The 19,327-nt window shown below is 38.9% G+C and overlaps 8 non-coding genes across 8 annotated transcripts; 1 reads left to right on the forward strand and 7 right to left on the reverse strand.

The window, feature by feature from the left end:
* Positions 1–10,870: 10,870 nt before the first annotated feature.
* On the reverse strand, positions 10,871–10,944 carry Trnai-aau (transfer RNA isoleucine (anticodon AAU)). The gene has a single exon. It is a non-coding gene; the product is annotated as a tRNA-Ile (tRNA).
* Positions 10,945–11,675: 731 nt separating this feature from the next.
* On the reverse strand, positions 11,676–11,749 carry Trnai-aau (transfer RNA isoleucine (anticodon AAU)). Its single transcript has one exon. It is a non-coding gene; the product is annotated as a tRNA-Ile (tRNA).
* A 209-nt stretch (positions 11,750–11,958) lies between these two features.
* On the reverse strand, positions 11,959–12,032 carry Trnai-aau (transfer RNA isoleucine (anticodon AAU)). The gene has a single exon. It is a non-coding gene; the product is annotated as a tRNA-Ile (tRNA).
* A 366-nt stretch (positions 12,033–12,398) lies between these two features.
* Positions 12,399–12,472, reverse strand: Trnai-aau (transfer RNA isoleucine (anticodon AAU)). The gene has a single exon. It is a non-coding gene; the product is annotated as a tRNA-Ile (tRNA).
* A 751-nt stretch (positions 12,473–13,223) lies between these two features.
* On the reverse strand, positions 13,224–13,297 carry Trnai-aau (transfer RNA isoleucine (anticodon AAU)). Its single transcript has one exon. It is a non-coding gene; the product is annotated as a tRNA-Ile (tRNA).
* A 3,175-nt stretch (positions 13,298–16,472) lies between these two features.
* Trnai-aau (transfer RNA isoleucine (anticodon AAU)) lies at positions 16,473–16,546 on the reverse strand. The gene has a single exon. It is a non-coding gene; the product is annotated as a tRNA-Ile (tRNA).
* Positions 16,547–18,278: 1,732 nt separating this feature from the next.
* Trnaw-cca (transfer RNA tryptophan (anticodon CCA)) lies at positions 18,279–18,350 on the forward strand. The gene has a single exon. It is a non-coding gene; the product is annotated as a tRNA-Trp (tRNA).
* Positions 18,351–18,834: 484 nt separating this feature from the next.
* Positions 18,835–18,930, reverse strand: Trnay-gua (transfer RNA tyrosine (anticodon GUA)). The gene is made up of 2 exons: positions 18,894–18,930; positions 18,835–18,870 (listed from the first exon to the last, which is right to left on the reverse strand). It is a non-coding gene; the product is annotated as a tRNA-Tyr (tRNA).
* Positions 18,931–19,327: the final 397 nt, after the last annotated feature.

Consider the following 19,327-nt stretch of genomic DNA (forward strand, 5'->3'; position numbering starts at 1 on the left):
AGTCTTCAAGTTTTTGCTAAAAATAAAAGTATAAACCATCGAATTCACTCACTGAACAGTGAAAACAATCTAATATTTCACTTGGCTTAAAACTTTGCAATGCGCTGCAACATAGACACTCTATTCCATGTGAATGAAGCAAGCTCTCGCCAGCTCTAAACTAACCCATACCCTCTAACCATTAACGCCACAAGCACTGCTAAGGGTTTGGACGGACGGAAAAGTTGTTGCTTCGTGGGTCCGAATTTTGGGTGTAATGTTTTTCTTAGTCTAGAGTCAACATTTTCCTTTCACCCGAACCAAAAAGCATCAGATGGCTTAATGTTTCGGGGCCAAAATCCGCAAAAAGGTAATTTTCGGTAAGATTATTCTAACAGCAGGCGAGTGAGGTTCTGCGATAGTGGCAGGAAAGGTTCTTGGAATAATTATTTAAACATGATTTTTAAAATGTTGTTTCGTAAATCACTGTTCAGTTAAATGCGATCAATTTTGGCAGATACACAAAACACATTTATTATTGTAAAGAGAATTCTTCCTGTTTTGGCTAAATTAAAATCAGGTGGATGATTACACCTCAATTCTTCTACAAAATGTGTCACAAGTGAAGAACTTACCTACGTTGCTTGCAGCTCTTCACCCGCACAACCATCAACAAATCTGCTTGGGCCGGAAAAAAGAAAAGGCATACATCTTCAAAGCCAAAGATTGTCAGGGATTTTGTCGGGTAATGGTGTCTGTAAACCACAAAACCACTGTTGAAAGGATGGCAGCCAAACTGAAGGTTAAAGGATTAGCAACATCAAACGAAAGCTGCAAAACCACTGGCACCGGCTAAAAGTGTCCAAAGAAATGGATAGTTGGAAAATATATGAAACGTTGATGCATTCGTTTTTGGACACAATAGGAGCAACATTGTGACTGTATGCGTGACTGCATTGTCACAAAGAAACAAAGAACGAATGCGCTCCCCGAAAGGTAGTGTGGACATGTAATGCAATGTAGCAAAACAGCGTATCTGGATGCTTGGTAACAACCTTTCCTATTCGTTTTACGCATGTAGAGCAATGCCATATAAGTATCCGAAAATGGTCAACAGCTACAGCAAAGCTTCCATCGGTGCTGATGAAAAGGTTAAGAGCTTGCTTCCACCACTAAAACCTCCCCCGTTTCATTCCGAGAAGCATTCTTATGGGCCTTTCCGGGCTTTTGTGAACTTGTGCTGGGTGGGTTTCACAGAAACAGACCAATTTCTTACACCGAATCCACTGTTCGTAATCGTTATTGGAATGAGAAATGAAATTGTTAATAATTTATCGCCAGCATGGTCCTAGGATGGGTTGGCCGTTCTTTCCCCCACCCGGCCAAGCATGATTAGAAATTCATGGGAAAATAAATGTTTTACACTAAAACCCAAACAGCACCGTGTAAAAGAGAGCGCGTGTGTGTGTGTGTACTGGGGCAAGTGGAAAAGACTACTAAACCACCGACTATACTTACAATGCCGCACTGCCAAAGTAGCGCCAACGGCTAAGCAACGGCTAAGGATATGGGCCATCCGGCCGATCTGCCACGTTGAAACCACCTTGGCAGTGGTAGTGCTCAGGTGCAAAACTATTTATTTATACCTTGGGATGAATTTGCTACTCTTCAACCCTCCCCACTCCATCCCGGTGGGAAAAACGAATATTCTTCTCTTTTCTTTTTATTCAGGATGCCTTGTGTAACTGAACGGTGGTAAGCCTGAAATTCAAGCTAAACGCGAAAATTCACTCATACCCACAGTCCAATATATCTATGATGAGAGGAGGTTGGGGAAGGGTGGCCAAAGCAATAGCATAAAAATAGTGATGCAGCAAGAAATGGCGCTTCGACGCGCCCCTTCGGCTACGTAACGAGACCGAGCAACAGAAAAATGGCACCTATCCACGGACGTCTATTCCCGCCGGGAGACACAAACAAATCCAGCGAAACGAACCCTACCATCCTACCGGGTGAGTGTGTGTGTTCTCACCACACGTGAGATCGTTCGCTACTTTTCGCGTTTGATTCGATTTCAACCGGGCGTAACATGGAACGCGGTTCGATGCGGTGGGTTGCACCTCGTATCCGGGTTTGATCGTGGGCCGGGCCCGAAGAGGCTGGTCCCGGGGCCAACTGGGAGGGAAATTACTATAGATTTATCTTCCTTAGTCTCATCTTGGATATCATTTTTCTCGGCTTTATGAGCGAAAGAGGGGCACCCCGGATTCGGAGACGAACGGTTGATGTGGGGCTGTGTCGTTGCAGCCCAGTCATCGGGTGGAGATGCTGGATGATGATATTTTATGGTAAATTACCGACCGTTTTCACCGTGATGAGGTGATAACTTTGGAGGTGGTCTGGGGGAGCGGGCGTGTTAACGTGTCGTCGCCGGTTGACCCTACAGTGCCGATGGGATGATGGGTTTGGGGTATCTAGTTTTATTTCACCTATACAGCGTAAATCTTCGACCATCAATTGGGTTTGCTGATGAGGTATTTGAATGTGCTGGATGTAATTGAGGTACAGGATGGTGATTTGCAGTATGGTATGTTATACATCGACCAGAGCGTATTGATCAGATCTGGGAGCAATATTGATTTTCTCCAAACCAATCGATCATAAAATTTCTAACAACGCCAAAATCGAAGATTCGATGAAGTTCTCTCCCAAAAAACAAAAATCTATCAATAATAAATATTATATTTCTTATTTACATAGAACCACAGCCGTAGTCTAGCTATAATAAGATGTATCTAACATCAACTATGAAATATTCGTGATTTAAACAATTTATCAAATTTAAAAAAAAAAATTGTGGAAACATTTAAAACAAAACAGTTTGCTATTTAATGCTTCCAGTCTTCGTATTTATTGTACAGCGTAAAAATATAATAATCAATGAGAGACGAGATAAACATAAAAAAAGGTTTTAAAAGGAACATAGTTTTAATTCGTATCTCATATTCTAGTTTACAAAATCTCCCCATCAAATGCTTCTTACCATTGTGCGTGGTCTCTTTGGTGCGTGAACATGGTGCAAACAATATTGATCAGTCAATGCGATAACCGTTGTAATCGTTCGCATATCGCGTATAGAATATCCACCCTCGGGAGATCATTCAAAAAGTGTTTAGCTTTAGAGTCTGTTGCTCTTTTTCATTTGATATTTGCCCCAGCCTAAGTGTCAGTCACCTAAAATTGACTCAATCTTCGCGTTCACACGGGTATTATATACCTATATCGAATGCCAAACGCGTGATGGCATCGTATCCGTTGGATGAGGAAAAAATGCAGTTTTTTTTTAGTATGGCTGACGTATAACGCAATGAAGCAGACGCAGTCGCAAGATATATATGTGTAAAAAACCATTTTGAAAACAAATAGCGCTCAAATGCATAAACGAGGCGGCACGTGAAATGTTTCAATAGAACGGTGTTGCAAAACAACTTCATACTGGTCAAAATGATGTTTTTCAATTGCTTTTAAAACGTTTTAACTTAACACGTGGTGTACAATAGGGGTAGATATTTTCAAATTAATTAAAAATAATCGAAGCCCTGTTCGCCAGTAATATTCTAAAATTGGAAAAATATTACTATGTTATTAAATATTTAAAAATATTATGGTACCCTAGACCAGCGCTCCCCAACCTTTTTAGGATCACGGACCACTTGCATTTGAAAATATATTTGCTGCGGCCGCAAATATTAAGTGCATTAATAGTTTAGTAGACAAAGTTCAAAGCTTTATTGTATTACAGTGATTTGAGAAACCTCTCATATTTGAACATTTTTCACAGTCCCTTGATTTCCAGTACATTTTTGTCCCTCTAATTTGGAAAACCTCTGAAATCTGTATCCCTCTTATTTGTGTATGGTGTTGCCATGGTTATTGAAAGATGTATGCTCAAATTGGCGATTCTGTTCGCAGTTTCCTATAGCAACAGTTAAGGCTGCATACTAAATGTTCTGTTTCTTTCTAGTTTGTATGGACCTTTCATTCACTTTCAACCTCTGTAATTTGAAAACCCCTCTTATTCGACAGTCCCATCGCCTCTCAAATAAGAGAGAGTTGACTGTATATCATTCTAGACATGCCGGTTGAACATTTTATCTTAATTGCCGGAATTAAACGATGTGTAAAAATCGGTTTATAATTTATAAATTGTTGATTATTCATTCAGTTCAGGAAAATTTTACAATTCATTTTATATTTGATATTTAATAATCGTACACTTTTGTTGCTCCAGGAAAAATACAGCGATCTGAAGATTTAGTGTTTGACTATTGATAACACTCTAGAAAAAGTCAATAATATGCAAAATGAAAATATTAAACAGAAACTTGCTAGACAAGATGATAAGGCTATGCATTTAGCTACAATTTTCTCATCTTAACCACATTACACAGTTTGTATGTTTTACTTAATTTTACCGTTGCAAGCAATTCATTTTTCTACCCACCTTGCTTTTAAGTGTATTCATTCAAGCGTTACCATTTCCAACAGCATCATCAAACAAATTTCCGATCACAAATGCGCCCACAAAACCAAAGCAACTACAGAACGTGTTTTAAAACAAATACGCTTACAATTTTCATTTGCAACGAACTTTGTTCCTGGAGCATTATTTTATCTCCTTCCCTTAGTGCATTTTCTTTTTCGCTTTTTCGCTCTAAAATATCCTTTTTGTGAAAGTCAACTTTTTTCCCCCGACCGCCACCATTATGTTTACCTTTTTCTCGCCGCACATTGCCAACGGGCAACGGTGGTGCTACCATTTCTTACAAGTTACGACCGTATTCCCTGCTCTACCATATTGTTCCACACTACCGGTGAATAATTAATGTAATCTTACGGCATAACGATGGAGTTTTTCGCCGACCTTCGCCGAATCACTCAAACATGTGTACACGCAAATAGAGTCGAATGTTAGCCTTCCCCCGACGCTCCGGACTAGCCGCCGCTCAAACACACCGCTCGTTCAGTCGTTCGGTGCCCAGAATTGGTTCCGCATCACACCACACAGCCCCTCCACGGGCGGGGATACACGGCGGAGGAAATTGATATATGCATGATACTGAGATTTATGAGCCACGGTACTGTGAGGGCATTTCTCAACAAAAAAAAAGAAAGCCAAATTCCGTAGATGGCACAGAATATGCGAGTGTAACCGTGTTCCGGGTGCGTACTCGTTCGTTTACCTTTCAGTTTTTGCTGCTTCTCTGTGCTCAAACGCGATTTGAACAATCCACCAAAACCTGTGCTGTGTGCTGTTTAATGTATGAAAAAATAATCACGACTGCAGCATTTTTGTGCAGTGTAACTTTGTAAAGGTAGAAACGGTGCGTGTGTCATACAGTGTGATAAGGAAAAATCACAACCAACGTTCACTGCGAGACGCGGAGAGCACTGGAACGAAAGGTAATGGCAATACCATCCATATTGCCCCGCAAAAGAACATCCCTTTTTCCATGCGGGTTTTTGTATTTTAGGAGGAAACTTTTCACCTCCAAACAAAGGTGGTTGAACGAGCCAATCGAGAAAACAAAGCAAAAAAGGCATACAACTCCTCTATATTACCTCAGAAAAGAACGAGCTCACCCAGGCGCCCCAAATTGAGACATCAAAAGGCTCGGAGTTCGGTAAGTGCCTCGACGCAACGAACCCCTTTGGCTGGCGAGCTTCGACCCAGAAGTCAATCGATTAGATGCCACCATCGCCAAGCGTATCTTTCCCCATCAGAAAGCGAATCGACCCGGGTGCGCTCCGACAGCTAACACACAAGGAAAATGGTGGGGATGAAGCTTAGCACGGCAAAGGGATCTTTATTTTTATCCCATCGTGTCCCCTACGCCGCCCTTTTTATACACGAGTCAGACTGCGAAACACTCGGCAAAGCTCAACCCGTCGCCAGTCATTTCCACCAGGAATCGCACTAGCTCCGTTGCAAAAAAAAAACATGGTTGGGGGTTATTTGTATGAGGTGAACAGCAACATCGGTTGGCCGATGCTGTCGGGCAGATATATATATTGATTCGCTTTACTGGCAGGATAATCGGCACCGACGATCCGGTTGACAAGTCGACACACCCACAGTCCGACCCCTAAAGGCACAATGAGTAGCTTTGGCGCAGTGGGCGGTGGGATGGCGGGCTGAAAGAGCAAGCAAGGTCCTCAAACGAGCCTACTTCCACATTCCGGCAAGCAACAGGGTGACAATTGCGTCCATGCGCAACACACAAAGGACAAAAGTCTCTCACACAGCTGCTGCCGTCCACCTGCCGTTCACCGCAACTGTAACCTCTCCTCGATTTTCGATCGGTCATTGAGTTATGGGATGGAATGAAGGTTTTGCTACGTTTTCCCATTGCGCCAAAGGATGTGGAGCAGACATCGCATCGGAGGATGCTAATGGGGGATGGTTTCAGATTAGATTTGCATCGGTAAGAAGGGTGCTACGATAAGTTGGTAGTTGTAAGAGATGTGTGGATGAGACTTTTTTTCCTCTTTTTGTTGTTATTGATTGCTGAAATTAATTTAACTGATTTATTTTTAATAATTAACATAATAAAAAATACAAAAATGTGGCATTTTAACAAATAAATCTAAGAACTAAACATGATGTGTTTAAAAGGCGTAAAAGCAATGATTCCAAGAAAACACAATAAAAAGCAAATACTATAGTAAAATATTGGATAAAAAATAGATCAATTCCAATGATTAAGCAATGCAAACATATTACAAAACACCAACAATTGCGGTGCAACACAAAACAACATCTAAGCCCCATAAAAATCGAAATAAAAAATATGAATAATACAAAGTCGTAACAAAACAACGTAAAACTCTTACCTCTTGTAACAAGGAAGCTGGTTCCAAAGAGAGCACACACCTGATTCAGGGCGGTATGAATGATGTACCTTTTTTTTTAATTTCCTGTCCCGTCCTAGCAACAGTTTCGAGGTACGGAATTACTGCACAGACACACCAACACACAAGCACTCACAAGGACCGCCAAGGACATTCACCGTGCGACGAGTCCCGGTTCGTGTGGTTCGAATCGCACCAACACTAAGGCATCGAACTGCCAGCCGACTACACTACAGGCAGGTCTAGCAAGGAAAGCGCAGATGAGGCGGAGGATCATTAAAAGTTGAATTCCATTGCACCCAAGCAATGCGTATGCACTAACAATACGCGTGTCTCACGGACAGGAGAGTCTAAGGAAGGAATTTTCCCCCTTTCGTCTATAAACGTAACGTACTGCTTTTACTTTTCCTGCAAAGTTTTCACTGTTTCTTTACGGAGTTGATTCCCCCATTCGCTAGAAGCTACAGGTAAATGTGTATCAGGACGCTCTGTACACGGCACAATACAAACAAAATGAGAATACCACTACTTTGCATACATTTAGGGGTACAGATGAATACGACCACAAAGCGTTGTTTTTTTTTTATTGAAGCTTAGTTTTCACTGTTTTGTGTCACTAGTATTTATTCTTCTTAGTTAAACTTCATTGTTTTCACTTGCTGACAAACGGCACACACACACAAACACAGGCACCTTGTTGCTCATGGTTGATTTTTTCTTTCTTTGCTGCTAGGAGTGCAATTTTTTCCACTGCGAATGACAACTAACAACCGGGGACGAATAGTCAGACGAACGCTTTGCAGTGGTGTGCGTGTTCCCGTTCCTGCAAGCTGGTGGTAGTGTATACACACCCGCCGCTTGTTGCGTGAGTACGAAGATTTAATGTGCCAGAGCGAGAGGCGCAAACCTGCGTTTTCTACGTGCTCTCTCTCTCTCTCTCGCCCTCGCTCTCATTCACTCGCTCTCGACTGCACCCGTTGCTAATGCGTCCGTTGTATGCGGGTGTATGCGTGTACCCTTGCGATAAGTGATATCAAACGCACCCACACACTAACACACCAAAGAAGGCAGTCGTCTCTGGCTGGGAGTGAAAACGATACTACCTTCACCCCCGGCTGCAAACACAGCCACAGTACACAGGGGTTTCTCCGCGGGGGACGCGAGTGAGCGAGGATGGGTATGACTTCTGCTGCTATGCGCTTGGGAAATGGGGTGAAATTCCCGGGGCTGTGTAATGTGATTCCTTCCCGTCCCGAAACACGCACACACACGCACGAGCACTTTTCATTTATACTAAAGCGATACAAACGTGAATTTTATTGCTCCTCGAGCAACGCGACTTGTGTCACACTCTGGCACCTAGCTGGGGACAAAGCATAAATCACCTTCCGACCCACCGCTCCGTGTGGTGTAACTCGTTACTCATCCGATGGCACGGACATCACACCCTTCGCAAAAGAGACACAACCACACAACAAGTGGCCACAAAACGGTTTCGGGGAGAAACACACAAGCACAGAAACAGTCACCGTCGTAGTAGTTTTTCCCCCTCGCGCGATAGCGCCTATATCATTAGCGTTTGGTGGGCTTTTCCTTTGTTCCCGTTTGCGCTATCAGGTGCTATCGTGCGCTGTGCTTTCCACTGCACTACGTCAATGTACGTGAGCGCGCGCCGTCTCGCTCGTTTATCCTGTTGCACACGGACCTCTCGTTTACTCGCACCACTGGCACTGGCGGGGCCCGTCCGTGCGATCCGCCCGAACCGTTCCTACCCTTTGTTTGTCGGGCGCGATTCGTCTCTAACGTCATCTAAATCCGGTCGCGTTCTTCCTGTTGATTTGCATCACCTTTGCAAAACGAATGAAAAGATAAGGTAAGAGATGCAAACCTTCAGAAGGAAGGGACGGGGGAAAGGACCCCAAACGCTGATTGGGGTATGTGGCTCCGATTTGTTTTCGTCACGATTCCACGCTCACTTTCAACCTGCAACATTGACTTCTGTCCGAAGCTTCGTCTGTCGTGCACAGTGGGCTTGGATAAGAAAGATATGACTTTCCGTCACCAAGTGAATGTTACTTGTATTATTTTCTACAGATTGCTTTAAATAAAGTACTAATTGTAGCGATTTAAAAATACTAAATATAGCAAATATTCATATAATGTTACATAAACAACCAGGCGTCTCCAGCTATGATGAAAAATATTTCAAAATAAAAAAAACAGCTAAGTTTATATTTTTCGATTGTTCATTGAAACATTTATATACCAAAATGAAAGATTTTGCCAATTGCTCAAGTTATGCCAGGTACTTATATTCAAAAATAGTATTTGATTCGCAACAAACATTGTAAACATTGAATTGAAGGTTAAAACATTTCGTCCAAATTTCCCACTGTGCACCTGCTGCAGGATGTTACTCGTATATTATTGTTTTGCCTCTGTGTTTTTCAGCACGCGTACGCACACTCCGACGCACCAACCGGTGATAGCTCACGAACACTACCGTACGTCCACCCTCTTGGGAAATTGTGTACTTTTTCGCTGCTGTAGCCCCGGGACAGCGACACGATTCAACTCGCCCAACTGTACGGATTGGAATAAAAACTTTCCGACCCAAGCGATTGCTTTCAATCGCGTCTGATGCACGACAAGTTAAATCATACTTTAAACAAATGTGACTACCAACACTACTGATGAGAGCACTTGCACTGTTTTGCACGAATAGAGTACACACATGCTCGCTAAACCACGGCCGTCTAATGGTCGTATATCCTGAAGAGGCTAGTCTTGGTAGCTTTTTTAACCATTATGCACGAATGACGTCAATGATGCACCAAACAAAACTAACCCCAGCAGCAGTAAACAACTACATACTCTCTTCATGCGTGCTGCGTCCACTGTATTGCACACATGACGTTACCTTATGCTGGCGGAGCCCGGCAATAACGCAAAAATACGTCAAAAAGGATTTCATACACTTTACACGGGAGAAGAAACCTTGCGTACACAGTTCGTGCTTTTGAGTACGGTTACATTTTAGCTAATTTCTATACTTTACAATCGACGCTACACGGGAATAGTATTGTGGTTTTGCTACTACCGAAACAATGCACAAAGAACCAGACGCACATTCAGTGGGGTGTAAAATGCAAGGGGCTGTTTTCCTTGCGACAGGGTGAGATTTTGACAGCTTGAGCGGTGATGGTAGTGGTGAGGCCGTCTCGTTCACACGCATACACTCACAATCTAGGAGGACGGCAGTTGAAAATGCCCCGTGCGTTTCTAAATAGTGAAATTACGGACATAGATCTAGGACAGGATAGGTATAATTTGAAAATATTTGAGGAAAACAATGGAGAATGGAAACAAATGATCTCATAATAACGTTACATTAAATTATTGACACTTAAGAGCACTGGAACGTTATTTCAAATCCTTTAGATAGAATAACGTAGTTCTTCTCTGACCGCTAGAGTGCGTGCGCAAAACATATACGATAACGACTATGAAAAAGGGAAGATTTAAAAGAAATACTTTAAAATGTAACAAAAGTTTTAAAAAGCTTCGTGGCTTATGAACTTGGGCAATTAATTGCAATTGTTCTCTACAAATTGCATTACATATCTAGTCTAGATTATACCATGCTATATACTACAGTGTACATCGGCGTAAAATGTAAATAGTTCGAGCTGCTTGTTTCGAGCAGTATTGGTCACTCTGGTGGTTGGTTGTGGTACTAAAACACTGTTTGAGTTTTGCGAGGATATGATGTTTGTGGGTTAGCAACAACTTTGACACTCTTTTATATAGTTAGTATTTTGGGGAAATTGTATTACCCAATGAGTTAAAAAACAGAAAGTTTTTGAATCTAAAAAGCGACATATTTTAATCTGTTTTGTCATTATTTTTAACAGAAAATGCAACGAATTGTCATGAAATCATTAAAAATATTATTATAACATAAGATAAAAATATACCTTGGCTCCAGAGAGGATCGAACTCACGACCTTCGCGTTATTAGCACGACGCTCTAACCAGCTGAGCTATGGAGCCTCTATTGTTTAACGGGTGTATTTATCACAACGGGACATGATACCACACACAATGTATTTAAGTGAACTCTGATACTAGTATCTTATACGTACGTTTTTCCAGGGGTCGGCAAAGTCTGGTACGCGATCCAAATGAACCTGGTAGACAATTTTATCGAGAAATACTTGGATCAAAAATGGCAGAGCGTAAAAAGAATAATTGATTATGTTCGTGATAGTGGATGAGTTTTTATTATGAAAAGATGAAACGTATAGTTTTTTGTACATCTTTTCAAGAATTCAGTGTCATAATTTGATTAAAATGTTAAATTATATACAATTAAACGCCATTACCGCAAAAAACATTCAAAAAGTCTTCATGTTCTTTTGTAGTAGCACCTACAAATGAAATTTTTTTGGAGTATTTTAAGAACTTTGTGATTTTTTTATGTGTTTAATGTTGCTCATGAAGGTGTCCATATTATCATCTAAATTTAATTTAAAGCAATTTTCATGTTCGCAACAACAGGGTATGTCAATGAAGATGTAAAGTTTTACGATTCTCTTGATTCTAATTGATTGTTTGCTTCACATAGGTTGTACATAAATTTATTTAAAAACAATAGTATGTAGCACATCAAAATACAAAACACCTAAAAAGTATTTTTGAAATCATGAAAAAAATTCATAAGTATGATAAAATAAATAATATTGTATTGTTGAGTTACATTTTGAACAAAACATAACGAGGTCTGGCTCCAGAGAGGATCGAACTCACGACCTTCGCGTTATTAGCACGACGCTCTAACCAGCTGAGCTATGGAGCCTGTTATTAACAATAGTGCTTGCTAATAGACCCAAAAGCACAACTTTTTTTTATAAATTAGTGTCGTGAATAATTGTTTACCAATTCCTTTTTTGTCGTAAGTAAATATGTATAGCATTTAATTGCTGCTCCAAATATTGGGTTTAATATTATTCTTAAAATTATTCCACTTTTGAATTATTGTGCTACAAAATAAAATAAACCATAATTTGGCTCCAGAGAGGATCGAACTCACGACCTTCGCGTTATTAGCACGACGCTCTAACCAGCTGAGCTATGGAGCCTATATTTATACATTAAATATCTAATAGTTAATATAAAATCAAACATGTGCAACTACCTTTCCTCTACGATCTTGTTTGTGGAAATGGTTAACAAAAAAACAATCAAAAGAAATAAAAATAAATAAAAGGGATGGGAGTTAGGGGCAACTCTTAAAGGTTATTATTAAATTTATGGTTTGAGCGTATTGTAGTAGTGTAGTACAAGGGATCAGATCAGAAGCCGCCTCTGCATTTAAACAATTTTTTGATATGAGATAAGGGGGAGGCTATTCTTTTGTTCAACATGACAAACATCGGTTTGTTGCTTTTTTTAAGTAAGATTATATCAACAATAATTATTACCTTGGAATATAAAAACATTCTTTATGGCTCCAGAGAGGATCGAACTCACGACCTTCGCGTTATTAGCACGACGCTCTAACCAGCTGAGCTATGGAGCCTGTATTGACGATGTAAACTTATAATAGGTCGGATCATGGCATAATCAAAATGCGGTTATTTATAGAATCTACTTGTTTTATCTTATACTTAGTGTGTTCATATTAACACTGCTGTGTAGAACTTATTTCACTTATTTCTCACCATTTATTCCATGCGATCAAAGCGTGGTAATAAATCTATAAATGATAGTTACTACTAGTGATTACTAGTATATGTAAACCAATGTGACATATTGTATGCAACATGGAATACTTAAATAGTATCGCGGAATAAATCTGACCAATTGCAGTCACCATCCTACATCGATGTTTTTGGAACTAGTTTCCAAAAATAAATTTACAAGACAATGAAATAACAACCATAAAGTGCTATTTATATTTATATAGGGGGCTGCGTCGTGTGTGTGCTAGTGGCAGAGAATTCTACGAGTTATTTTTCATTGATTGAATACAACACAGTGTACAATGGAAAAAAAACCCTGACCTGACTATTACACACACACATACCACCCACAGCCACACCAACCAACAACTACTATTTACTAATACTACTCTCGCCCCTACTTTCTTTTTTACCTGGCTAATTAATGTTTGTTATCGTAGCTGTATTCACACACAAATCATTAAAGCTTTGTCACAAAAGCACAATCACAAGCTGTAGTATGTAATGTGTTTCAATCATTAATAATGATTAATAATCATTAATCACTAATAATCATTAATAATAATGTGTCTTAAAACAATCATTCTTTGGCTCCAGAGAGGATCGAACTCACGACCTTCGCGTTATTAGCACGACGCTCTAACCAGCTGAGCTATGGAGCCATGTGATGATGTTGTTTTTACATATTCATTGGAAGGTGTTTTACAAGTTCATCGTGAAATGTAGTTTTCAAGTTGTTACCTTATTTTCTTTTTTAAATTACAAAAAAGTACAAGTAAATATAAACAAATCAAGTTAGACAGCAAGGGAGAGCAAAAAAAAAGAGTCAATTAGAGAGTAATATAATTACGTACTTACTTATTCCTCGGTACAACCGCTTTGCGGTCTTGGCTTGCCTCAGAAGAATCCGAAATCGCTCATGGTTTCGGGGCCTTTGTCAGCCAATACGTTATCCCGACCTTAATCGTGGACGCCTTCACGCCATCTTGCCACCACAATTTGGGGCTCTCCGCCCTGTCCTTTTAGAATAATTTAGAGAAAAATTTAGATATCAATAATCGGTTGAAACATAGTTTGGAGAATAATAAACAATATTAAACAAATAATAAACAAATTATCTGAAATTATAACATTATTCAGCCTGTCAGCTGTTTTCATTGTATAGCAGTTTTCAAGCAGCTATCTAAGTGTGTATAATATACAAGTGGGCTTATCCCAATGTGTATGAATTAAGAAGGCTGATTTTTATCGCTTCTGCTTCTGAATGAAGATTTTAAGCGTGTTTTGAATATTCGTCAAGCCTCCAGAAATCTTGTTTGAACAAAAGTTTTCACCCATCCTGTCAAAAAGTGACGTTCAAATTTGGTTATAAAAAATGCTATGAGACCACCTGATCTACATACACTTTGAATCGAGATTCCACCAACTAATATCTTTAATGCACCTTGGGATAAATGTAAACACCACCTTGTTTTGCCATTTACCCCACAAGGTACTCGAATCTAATTTTAGCTTTGAGCCTGAAATAATCTAGACTGAAAATCGCTGGCTAGTTTTGTGTGTGGTTTTATGTGGAGTCATGACATATTTAAATGATTTTGACTTTAAATGCATTTAAATGAAATGACATCTGTGAAACTTCATATAGAAAAGCTGACTAAAATCGTGATGGGCCCCATATTTTGTTCCAGATTTAGAGGAACAACATCAACCGAAGACATCCACAATATTCGAATATTTGTTTAAGTCAAATATGGTGCTTATAGACCATAATGCCAATCAAGTTTGAGTAATTTTGGTGTTGACACCTTGACTTAAGGTGAAAAATTTACCAAATTAGTTTATTATGTAGTACATTTTATTGTAACGACTGTAACAATCTGTTTTATTCATTGAATTGACTTTATTCATTTATTACTTCTATAGTCTACTTTTGAGAAAAAAACCAATCATTTTAACTTAAATTGAATAACAAATATTTTATATTTCATATTTATTTGTTAAATTCAACGGGAAAATAGTCGAAAACGTAATTATTTTTAAAAAATATATGAAGAGGGTGCAAGCGGCGGAGGTGGCGGAAAAGTGCATACAGCCAAATCGAGGCTAGCAAATCGAGAGCATTAATAGATCCCGTCAATAAAAAATGCTTTATGAACATGAGATTGCTGACTTACTGATTGAAAATTAAACAACTACAATCGCGTTTCATAGGGAGAGATTTGAGTAGAAAGATAAATGCGTCCAAATGAAACTCTTACAGAATATCATTGAATATTATCCTTTCTAGTGCATCCATCGATGCTACATGGAATTTATACATTAATAGCAAATACCAAATTTGGACTAATTAGACTGCAGTAGAGATTTCTTCAGCCGGAAAATCTCTGAAATCGGATAATAATCGGAGTATGAATCTCACGATTCGTTTGCTTTAATTACTACATCTTCCAAGTGTTGCTTGAAGTTTTATTGCTGGTCTCATTTAAGTCTTATTTGCTTATTGAATATATACCTCTAGGCCTCCCATGGATAATATTGCAATATTGTTCAAGACAGATGCAAAAATATTTGAACACACAAGCATATCTAATTCGAGATCATAAAAATTCTCAACTTTTAACAAACAGTGCGAACGATTTGGGCTTTTGTACTTTAAATTGTGTGGTTTAAATTATATCACTCAATAATATTAACTTCTCCCTTCCGATTGATTAATTTCCTTAGCCGTGAATGTTCTATAATGTAAACATTTTTTCAGACAATTGTTTTAGAAAGTAACATTCATGAGACTGCTGCTTAAGTTAAATGTAACCGTGCAACCAGACATATAGAGACAATTTCACGCGGTGAAGCGTGAAAAAATAGACAAAATCAACATGGCAGAAACCTTTCACAGTTCAATGTATGTATTCAGCTGTCATCCTGTATGAAGCGATGACATATAATGAAATGCCGAAATTCTTTCACGCCCACACATGGCGTGAAAATATTTGCCGTGAAACTGATTGTTTTGGTATGTACCCCAAGGTGGATTAAAAATACCAGGTGGGGGGATCGCCATAATTGAGGGACGTTACGTCATTTTAAAACCGTTAACCATTGGTTTCCGCACACAAAGCATATCAAATAGATATTTCTTTGTTACTACGTGCATTTTTGTATGTATATTGATGTTGTCGGAAAATTAGATATAATAACAAAAGCTTTGATGATTTCTTTCGTGACGAAATTTAAAATCATGTGAGTAAGAGTTCTAATCTCACTTAAATTGTCCATTTGTCTTGTAGATAATGAGGAATGAATGTTAAAATTATATTTCCTATATAAATGATTTCAACCAACCATGTGAACCATGCGAAAACACAATGAATTATACAATAAATTCAAGAAATAACACGAATTAACACACTTGAATCTATGTTTTAATGTTGAATAAGAGCTCGCAAAGCTCAATATATATTTTTAAAGCATATTAAATCGAAAAAATGTGGTAGATAAATTATATTATGAAATAAAATAAACGTAAACAACGTTTGAATCCTGGGAAACTTACGTCAAGTGACGAGTTGTCAAAATGCTCTAGATTCCACCCCACCTGATATTATATTTTTAATAAACCTTGATGTATCCCTGTAATCGACTCTCGCATCGAATATCTATGAATTAGGCTTCACGGCGCGACGGTAATTGGCGGGATTGTCTGGGTTTTTCACAGTAATATTTTATATGTATGTGTTTTTTTAAGACTAAATTTACAATTACAATTTTTCATTTTTTATGTGTTGTTTCATTTAATAATAATATTTACTTGTAATAAAAACAGGAATTGATTAATGGCTCCAGAGAGGATCGAACTCACGACCTTCGCGTTATTAGCACGACGCTCTAACCAGCTGAGCTATGGAGCCGTTGGCAACATGTAAGGTCAGTTGAATTACGATTATAATTTTTAAATAATCAGCGCTTGAAGTAGTGATAATTCTTTCAAATTTCTTCATATTATAGTAGTATTATCGAAGTTTACATGATGCGAGAAGATGATAAGCAGTGTTTGCTTCATAAGCACCGCTATGTATAAACCAACTCATGCAATCCATATAAGCTGATAAGATATAAATAATCGCATCGTACGCGCTTGATTGCCCAGCATAAGCATTTATTTTCATCCCATCAAGCAGATTCATTCCCCTACACTGTAATGTGCTGAGAACTTAAAATAAAAACCCCTTCATTCAGTAACTGAACTTACGAACCACCTATGACGGGAATGGACGGGCATCGTAACATAAGTCCTACATATTTAATATACCATGTGCCACACTACCTTTGCATTGATCCGTGGATTTATTTGGACCAGAAAAATCATAACTCACGCAACGAGGATAAAGCTCGTCATAATGATCATCATCATGCTCAACATAATCGAACGGGCAACGCCGACGGCGCATTCCCTTGTTTCATTAGCATGAATAATTGATACGCATATCGGAAGTGTACCGCCGCGCGGGTGCAGTGTGAAGTACGAACTCCGAACAGTATGCCGGAATGGCCGGAATTTCATACATTTTTAAATAGCACAGCGTTCAGCAAATTAGTCAACCGTCTGTAAACAAACGTGAGAACGTTAAGAAGCCACCGGGGAGACTACGGACCAAGTGTACAAGGAAAGATCAATTTTCTTTCGGAACGGAATCGTGCAGAGAAGATTTAAATAAATAAACGGAGATTCCTGCTCGCCGGTTTGTTACAATTTTTCCAACAGTTTAGAGTGCGCCCCGGAAAGAGGAAGCAACGAACACCATCTTCAATGCATCCTAAAGCTCACTAAAAGACACCCAAAAGCGCGAAACACTTTGTTAATTTTACCATCGAATAGGATAAAAAAAAGGCTAGAAATAAAAGAATTCAATTAAAACTTTCCTTACGTACATAGACAGCCATCTGAATCAGTTGGTGAATACGAGGAAAGCTTCCACTGAAGGGTAAAGAGGTAAGACGAAAGCAAAATTATGAAAACGTATTTTTTGTTCGGTAATTGCACCTTTATAATCATCCTACTCCTTTTACGCCTACGACTCTTGCTCACTGTGCCAAGAGTGCCACACACAATAAACGCTTCCTGTTGACCTGTTGCAAAATAATCGGTAACGTCCGGTAATCTTTATCAGCTACAAACGGTCTCCTTCTCAAACTTTAGACCGAGCAACTCCCCCAATGTTTCCCAGTTTGCTGTGTTGGAGATGTGTTTAATCAATTTTAGTTTAATTAAAATTCACTTTACCGAAACTGGATTATAACTTACGCTAGCAGTAGCCAGGCGGGCAGTCGTGTGGCACAGGAAGTTTGTTTGGTTTTCACTTAGTTGGTGGTCCTTTATTGAAGATCGGCAACGATTACCAGGCAACCTACAATGCCACCTGTTACTCTTCTCTAGTGTGCCGACTTGTACTTTGCTCTCTTCTGTATTTAGCTCTTTGGCTAAGGCAAACTAAAAATACGAATGCATTTTTTCATATGCAACAATCTATTGTGCAATTTGTTGTTTTCTTGCGCAGTACGGTGTCTATAATTAAGAAACTGCTGTAAAAGCAAATTCCCAAATGCATGTGGGTAGCCATACCAGTAACAATTAGGTATCAAGACTCCGTGGCGCAACGGTAGCGCGTCTGACTCCAGATCAGAAGGTTGCGTGTTCAAATCACGTCGGGGTCAATCTGTCACAGAACAAATATCGGCGCAATCGTTCCTTAACAGGAAGAAGAGAAGCGCTTTTTGTTGTTGATGGTGTTTTTCAATGTTGAATTGTTCAATATACACTACAAATATATTTAGACCCAATATATTGTATATTGCATTTATAAGTCGTATTAAATTTAATAATAATAATAATATTCTAAATTAACCTTCTTACTAAGATGTTATTGTGAACTTTTGGCATATACTACATGCTATAGTAAGTTTATTATTTTGTTTGGTTTATTTTGATGGTTTTATTTGTAATAATAAATGAAATTGTAGCACATAAATTTACTTTAAACTTGGCTTTGTTGGTTGGAAGCTTTTTACTGCAATTCCAAATCTTCCAATTTTACAGGTAGAGAAGTAACAGTTGTAAAAGAAACAGTGAAGTCTTTTCTCACAGTGTATAAAAATCGAACATCCGAATTATGATGTAATAAAAATAATCCGAAACCGATCCTTCGAGCCGGATTTGAACCAGCGACCTATGGATTTCTTTTTTCATATTTTCCTCTTCTACAGTCCACCGCTCTACCAACTGAGCTATCGAAGGCTGTTGAATGATTGCATGCAAGAAGTGTTTGCGTACGGGTTTTCCGATGATTTTTTTTAATTTTATATTGTCAAGTCACCATACACCAACGATTAAGTGTATCAATCAGGACTGTAATTGAAAAAAATACCTCATAATAATATTAATGTGAAATCATTTCCATTGCCTAAATATAAACTCCCGTACGTTAGAGAAATGCTAAACAAAGCATCTTCTTATCAACTGATACCAGAAGGCACAGCGTTTTGTTAATTAAATGTTTTATCAATTTAAAACTGCAAGTAAGTATAATTAATCGCTCGCGTCCAAGATTCAAAGTAAACACACACCAGCAAACGCCGAGCTAGGAAGGGATTTTCTATTTTCCCCAATAGAAAACTTACTCTTGTAGCTGTAG

This window comes from Anopheles coluzzii, chromosome 2, assembly GCF_943734685.1.
Source record: "Anopheles coluzzii chromosome 2, AcolN3, whole genome shotgun sequence".
NCBI lineage: Eukaryota > Metazoa > Arthropoda > Insecta > Diptera > Culicidae > Anopheles > Anopheles coluzzii.